The sequence below is a fragment of the Bacillus rossius genome, unplaced genomic scaffold, assembly GCF_032445375.1.
Source record: "Bacillus rossius redtenbacheri isolate Brsri unplaced genomic scaffold, Brsri_v3 Brsri_v3_scf22, whole genome shotgun sequence".
NCBI classification, from domain to species: Eukaryota; Metazoa; Arthropoda; class Insecta; order Phasmatodea; family Bacillidae; genus Bacillus; species Bacillus rossius.
The window spans coordinates 794,987-802,500 of record NW_026962393.1 but is presented as its reverse complement, the minus strand read 5'-3'; the positions used below and the strand labels follow the sequence as shown (position 1 = coordinate 802,500).

Genomic DNA, 7,514 nt, shown 5'->3' with positions numbered 1-7,514 from the left:
GACGGGAACGTCCGCGACGTGACGAGATGATGTGACAATGGCGGTGTCATCAGCGTACAAGGTGAGAGAACAATGCGGAGGAGTAGGGATGTCAGAAGTGAAGAGGGAGAACAAGAGGGGGGACAGGATGGCACCCTGAGGGACGCCAGCAGGGATGACGCGGGACTGCGAAACGACATGAGAGACACGGACACAAAATGAACGATGTGAAAGAAAGTTGTAAATAATGTGAATGAGGGCAGGAGGGAAGCCCTGATATGCCAACTTGATGAGGAGCGCGTGATGGTTGACAGTATCGAAGGCCTTCGAAAGATCGAGGAGGATGATACCAGAGTGTTGAAAAGAGGTGAAACCGGCGGTGATCTGGTCCACGACGCGCGCCACGGCGTGCTGAGCCGACAGCCCGCGCCGAAACCCGAATTGAAATGATGGAAGGGGACCGAGAGGGGTGAGATGATGCTCCAGCCGGCGGAGGAGGACTCTCTCGGCCACTTTTGAAAGGACAGACAGGAGACTGATGGGCCGGTAGCCCGAAGGAAGATGAGCATTGGCACGCGGCTTCGGAATGGGGACGACGATCGCAGCCCGCCACGCAGTGGGGAAATGACCCGTGAGGAGAATACCGTTGACAAGCTTGGTGAGGTACACGGTCGCCTTCCGAGACAGGGAGAAGACGAGCCGTGGATGAATGGCATCTGGCCCAGGAGCAGTTGTGACACGAAGGTGCGTGATAATGGAATGAATTTCCCCCGGGGTAGACAGACGGATGTCACCGGGTGCGGGCGGAGGAGGCGGGGTGTAATGAGTGGGAAGGAGGGAAACCACCCCAGGGGGAATACGAGGGGTGAATGACGAGTGAAATGAATCCGCCAGCAGCTCCGCCTTCTGGGCAGGGGACTCGCAAAGGCCCTGCGGCCCCCCACCCAGGGGCGGGATGATGGACGGCGTGGCACGAAGGTTCCGCGCGTACCGGAATATGGACCCCGACTGGAAGGAGAGGGAAGACACTTTACGGACCCGCTCCGCCGCGAGCCACTCCTCAGTGAGCGCCCGGCACCGCGCCCGCAGGTGCACATAGTCGAGCCAACGAGCAACGGCGCGGGACGACTGCCACCGCCGCCGCGCGGCGTCGCGGGCCGCGATGAAGTGTCGAAGGTAGGGAGGAAAGGGAGTGCCACGAATGACAGTGGAGCGGAGAGGAATGGTGGCGCCAGCAGCCGCGAGCACAGCATCACTGAAAACGTGCACGCGCTCATCGAGCTGCTGCGGGGAAGCGACATGGAAGTGCAGATCGAGGTGCCTATCCAGATGAGACCGGTAGGCACCCCAATCTGCACGACTGAAGTCGAACCACGGGCGGGGTCCATGGAGGGGGAGAGAATCGGTACGAACGAAACCAACGACAGGGGTGTGATCTGACGTGAGCTCGGCCCGGGCCTCGAGCCCCGACACAGCCACCTGTCCAACAGAAAGGAGGAGGTCGAGGACACTCGGCCGCTGCCGGACGTGACATGGAATGAAAGTGAATGAGGGGGGAGCGTGAATGGCGAGACGGGGGGAACCCTGAACGAGGTGCTGAAGCTGAGTGCCCCGATTGCTCGTGGACACACAGCCCCAAGCGCGATGCCGGCAATTGAAATCCCCGCCCACGACCACGCGCGCGTCCAGATGGAAGAGAGCACGCAAGTCGTCTGCCGGGAAGGGACCATGTTCAGGGAGATAGACGGAGCACACAGTGAGAGGATGAGGAGCCAGATGGAGACGCACCGCCACCGCCTCGGCATTGCGGAGGGGGGGCAGCGCGCGCTGATGGTGCGGGATGGTAGACAGGATGAGGAGAGCAACACCACCCCCACGAGTGTCCCGGTCCCAGCGATAGATGACGTACCCAGGCACGGAGAAGGGGAGATCGGGTTTGAGCCATGTCTCAGAGAGGAGGACAAGGGCAGGCCGTTCAGTGGACAGGAAGTGCCGGAAGTCCCCCAGCTTCGCTCGAATGCCCCGGGCATTCCAGAGGACAAACTTAAGCTGCTGGGAGCACAGTCCGGAGGAAGTGGAAAATGGACTGGAAATAAATGTCGGCCTGGAGAAGAGGGGTAGGAGCCTGAGAGATGCGGAAGATGGCATCGGCAAAGAACGGCAGCCACGGGAGGAGATTCAGCCGGGCGAGCCAATTGAAAGTCTCAAAAAACACAGGAAAGGGAGCGGAAGCCGGGAACACGGGCGGAGGGCGCACGGAAGGCGGCAGAGAGGAATCAGAAGGGGGGACAGGCGCGGGGGGGCAGTCCGAAGGGACTGGCAGGGGGGCAGGAGCCGGAGCAGGAGCTGCAGCGAGGGAGGAAGCAGCGGGCAGCTGCACAGCCCGCGAGCCCTCCTCAGCCCTCGAGTCCAAAGGCGCTCGCGACACCGGGGGACACGCCGGCTGCACCAGGCCGGGAGGAGCGAGGGAAGGCGAAACACCTGCAGCAGTGGTGGGAGCAGGAGGAGGGGCGCGCAACAAGACAGAAGAAGAGTCAACTGGAGGTGGACCAGGCACGGAACAAAAGAGAGAGGGTAGCTGGGGCGCAGGGGGGACCGGGGCCAAAGGTGGGCACGGGGAACGAGCCGCAGGTTGGCCAGCCACTAGCCCAGCGTAGGAAACGGCAGAGGGGCATGACGGAAGAGAGAACGAAGGGAGCGGCGGGAACATGTCCTCGTGCGGCCGGCGCTGGAACTGAAGCGGAGCACGGGGCTGCCGAGGAGGCGCCGCAGAGGCGTCCTGGCCCGGCGGACGAGGCTTTGGTCCCTGGCGACGCAGCTGCCCCTCGATGAACTGCACGTAAGTGGGGCAGGTACGAGCATTCGCCGGATGTGGCCCCGAGCAGTTCACGCACTGCGGAGGCTCGTCGGGTAGCTTCGGGCAGGACCCGCGGACGTGGTGCTGGGTGCAGCGGAGACAGCGGAAGGGATTTCCACAGTCCGCCGCGTGGTGACCCCACCTCTGGCATTGGTGGCATTGAAGAGGCCGCGCCGTGCCCCGGAACTCCTCCCATTGGACGGTGAGACCAGCTAGGTGCCGGACTGCTCGGGCCTTGGCGACCTGCGCGGCATCTGTGAGGACCACGAGAAATCTGATGAAGCCCCGGTGGAGCTCGCGCTCCGAAGTGAGGGGCCGGAGCGACTCGGGGTGCACCCCAACGGCACGCAGTTCCTCCAGGACCGAGTCCTGGGAAGTCTCGGAGGGGAGACCCGCCAGGACAATCCGGGGTGAAGTCTTCCGACCCAATGGAAACGTGTGGCAAGGGATGCCATGGTCCCGGAAATACGTCAGCAGGGCCTCCCGGTCGTGCAGGCTTGTGGGGTGATAGCGTGGATAGCCCCGAAGATAGTCCACGGTGAAGTTCCCCTGCAGCTTCTGCCGCAGCGACCGGTTCCCGCGAATGGCGTCAACATTCAGTTTGGTATTGACAACAATTGGCGGAATGCGCCGTGGCGCAGTACCACTATCCGGTGACAGCCCGGGCGGGCGAGGGGCCACAGCAGGCGCAGGCGACGAAGGAAGACCAGGCTGGGCCGGCGGGACAACACGGTCGGCCGCCGCCAGGACACCCGGCACAGACGCAGTGTCAGAGGCAGCCCCGGGACAGCCACGAGGGACACCGACGGCCAGGCCAGGCACGCCAGGGTCCGCCACAGCAGACCGGCGCGGTCCCCGGGACAGGGAGCCCGAAGCCGCCTGCGCCGACGCCATGGCAGCACCGACGCCATCAGTGGACGGCCCCGGGCAACTGGAGATGGGCCCACCGGCAGTAGAGCCAGGCAGGGGCGCACCGGCGGCGAGGCTGCGCCAGGTCTCCTCAACCTGGTGGAGCAAATGGACATCGGGGAGCGAGCCCCGACGCCGCGGGCTCACACCAGGGCCGTCAGAGTCGATGCGGTGCAAATCGTCCGGCCAGGATGGCACCCGCGAAGTGGAAGCAGCAGGAGCGCAGCCCCGGGCCACGGCGTCAATTGTGGCATCAACTGAAGAGCCAGCACGGCGCTTCAGCGCCAAAGTGGAGTCCAGCTGGGTGCGCCGGGACTTGTGTAGATCGGCCCGGGCAATGGCGCGTGAAGAAGGCGTGCTACCACCATCATCGTTCGGGCGCTGAGAGGCAAACCAGTGGCGAGATACAATAGCCTTTGCCGCATCCTTCGATATTTTGGCAGGCTTCCTCTCAACAGGGCTACCAGGAGGCGAAGCGTCATCAGAATCGGAAGAGGACGAAACCGCATGAGCAGAACGCCGACCAGGAGTCGCCCAAAATTTATTCGCACCCTGGGAGCGAGGTGGAAGAGGCGAAAGTGGAGGTTGCCCCAATGGAAATGATAAAGTGTCTTTGTCGGCCATCTTGGTTGCAGGTAAGCACAAAGCGACAGAATCGATACTCCCACACTCACAATCGATCCATCACCGACGAAGCAGAATGTTTACATAGTAACACGAAGTAAGAAACACAGTTTAAAATGTAACTAGGCAGAGCCCCGACGCACAAACACCTGTGCTGATGCCTGAAGGTACGTAGATGTCGAAATATAGCACTTCGATGCACAAATCACCACTGAACACAAGAAATCGAACCAAAACACAAGCTACCAGGAAGAAGCTGTACACTGGTCCGCAACCTACGAGAAAGTGGCGCCCCGGCCGCTGGAAATTACTTTTGTTACACGTCCCTCCGCGGAGCGCGACCAATCACGAGCCGCGGAGCGCTCCGATTGGTCGCGCAACAAGAAGCCAAGAAAACTTTTCACGAAAAAAATTCAGTTCCCGTCTCACTCATCTAGCGACAGCGGCACAGCTCAGACCTACGATGCCCCCCAAGACGAGCGGTAAGGCAGCCAAAAAGGCGGGCAAGGCCCAGAAAAACATCTCGAAGGGCGACAAGAAAAAGAAGCGCAAGAGGAAGGAAAGCTACGCAATCTACATCTACAAAGTGTTGAAGCAAGTTCATCCGGACACTGGCATATCATCTAAGGCCATGAGCATCATGAACAGTTTCGTGAACGACATTTTCGAGCGCATCGCGGCAGAGGCCAGCCGCCTCGCCCACTACAACAAGCGCTCCACCATCACCAGCCGCGAGATACAGACGGCCGTGAGACTGCTGCTGCCCGGGGAGCTGGCCAAGCACGCTGTCAGCGAGGGCACCAAGGCTGTCACCAAATACACCAGCTCCAAGTGAGCAGGTCTGGTGTGCACATGCTTACATAAACGGTCCTTTTCAGGACCAAGAACATGATCATGAAAGGAAATGCTTCTGCTGCTGTTCTACAATTCCCTCAATCCCTATGATAGTAAATGTAAGCTTAACCAAGGCAGAAATATTTTCATTAAAAAAAGTCTTTAAGACGCATGGTTTACTGGCTGAGATATATATATATTTTTTTTTTTTTGCTTACTTCTGTGGTCATTAGTACATTGCTACAAATATATTTATATATATAAAAAAATAAATAAAAAAATCCTTTCTATTTAATTTAGTTAGATCATATATCAATATTAATGGCAAAGACCAGTTGCATCGATTCACTTTGAAAATAATTCCATTTGTGCTAAAACTGGACACAGTAAAAAAAAAAAAAAAAAAAAAAAAAAAAAAAAAAAAAAAAAAAAAAAAAACTGAAAAAAAAATATATATATACACACACACACACACATAATTCGAATTCATATTATGCTTAACTGCGTTTGAATTTGCAATCATGCACAAGATGTTTTGTACTTCGAAGTAAAAACAACATAATGTACTATTTAACTACCCACAGTACAAATGGATCCAAAAAAAAAGTGAATTTTCATGCAGACGAAAATGCTTACATTTATTCTATTTATATTAAGTACCCATTACTAACAGCTTATACTGGGTGGAATACAACAGTTGACATGATTTTACTTATATGGCAATTTAATATTTAACCAAAATTAATGGTAAACTAATATTTTAAAGTGTCATTTATGGCCCCTTACCTTCAGCATGTTTGCTTCCTTGCACACAAACGAGGACAAACACATCACCCAACTGAAAAAAAAAAAAAAATTTCACTTGCATCACAAATAATTTAAAATTTTTCACCACATGAAGTAAATATTTCGCAATAAAAAAAAATATAGCCCTAGGACTCGTGTGCACACCTTTTCTTCCCCACATCGCACACGCAAACAAAACTTCCAAATTATTACAAAATCACTCGATTATTATACATACATAAACACACATGTATTTTCCGAATAAGTGAGAAATGCAGGCCGATGAAAGTCAAATTTCGTTTCGGAAATTAAATCTCGCACAACTACCGACACATAACCAAACTTGCGTACATTTACATAGCATTAACCCTCTAAATAATAAACAAATGAAAGCAGAAAAAACAACATCGCTACCCACCGCGCGCGCTCCTGGCGGCGGGAGTAGGAACTACTTTGCACACAGACCGACATAGCCCCCTGCCAAAAACAGTAAAATAAATAATATATATAAGTCTTTTGGCGGGAAAAAATTTCTCAACCGCCTGGGAGCACCCTAGTGTGTGCCTGTCTTTAGGTTATGTTACTTTTAACTTCATTTTCTACAGGCAGACGCGAGGGTGCTCGCCCATTATTTTTATTTTTTTAAATTCTTTCCTACCTTTGGTGTGCCATGCAAGAATTTATCGTCAAAATGGCGGCCCCGAGTGCAAATTTCTCGTCTGCACTGCTGGCTGGATGATTATGTGATGTTTTGAAGGAGGGTGTTTTTTTTTGTTTGGATTTTGTGTGAGGGGGGGAGGGGGCTGGGCTAGCTTTTTTTTTTTTAAATTTTCTAAACATTCATCTCTTATGTAACAGTGTTCAGCATTAAAAAATTTAAAAGAAGAGGCACTTACTCATCAATTTCAAAACAGCCTATGAAGAAAAATAAAAAAAATTTAAATTCATTCCAGTTTTATACATTCATGATTTGATCACATGTATAACTTTTCTTTTTTATTACCTTATTTAATTTTATTATTATTACTACTATTGCTGCTACAACCTAGAAGATACCTCAGTGATACTAATACCTGCTGGTAAAGTTAAAGGTTTCACCTTTCTTTCTTTAAACATATCACAATACCTTTCTTGAGTTAAATATTATCTAATGGCTTTAAGAAGTTATGGTAATGTTCATCAGTTATAGAGTGTGGGTTTGTGTGTGTGTGTGAGAGTGTATTTTGAAGAGGGCTTTGGTGGTTGGGATGGTGAGGGTGGTGGGTGTTGTGTGTGGGGAGGGGGGGGGGGGGGAAGTAAAAGAGTGTTCATTACACGATTTCTCCTGTTGTTTGTAACAATCACACCTGGTATAGCTATTTCGAGTGGCAAATACAAACTGCAAAAAAAAAAACATCTATATCATTGCCAACGGCCATATCACGATGAACACACCGGTTCTCGTCCGATCACCGAAATTAAGCATCGTCGAGCGTGGTTAGTACTTAGATGGGTGACCGCTTGGGAACACCACGTGCCGTTGGCA

At 53.4% G+C, this 7,514-nt stretch overlaps 1 non-coding gene across 1 annotated transcript; it reads left to right on the top strand.

The window, feature by feature from the left end:
- Positions 1 to 7,395: 7,395 nt before the first annotated feature.
- On the top strand, positions 7,396 to 7,514 carry LOC134543861 (5S ribosomal RNA). Its single transcript, XR_010077310.1, has one exon. It is a non-coding gene; the product is annotated as a 5S ribosomal RNA (ribosomal RNA).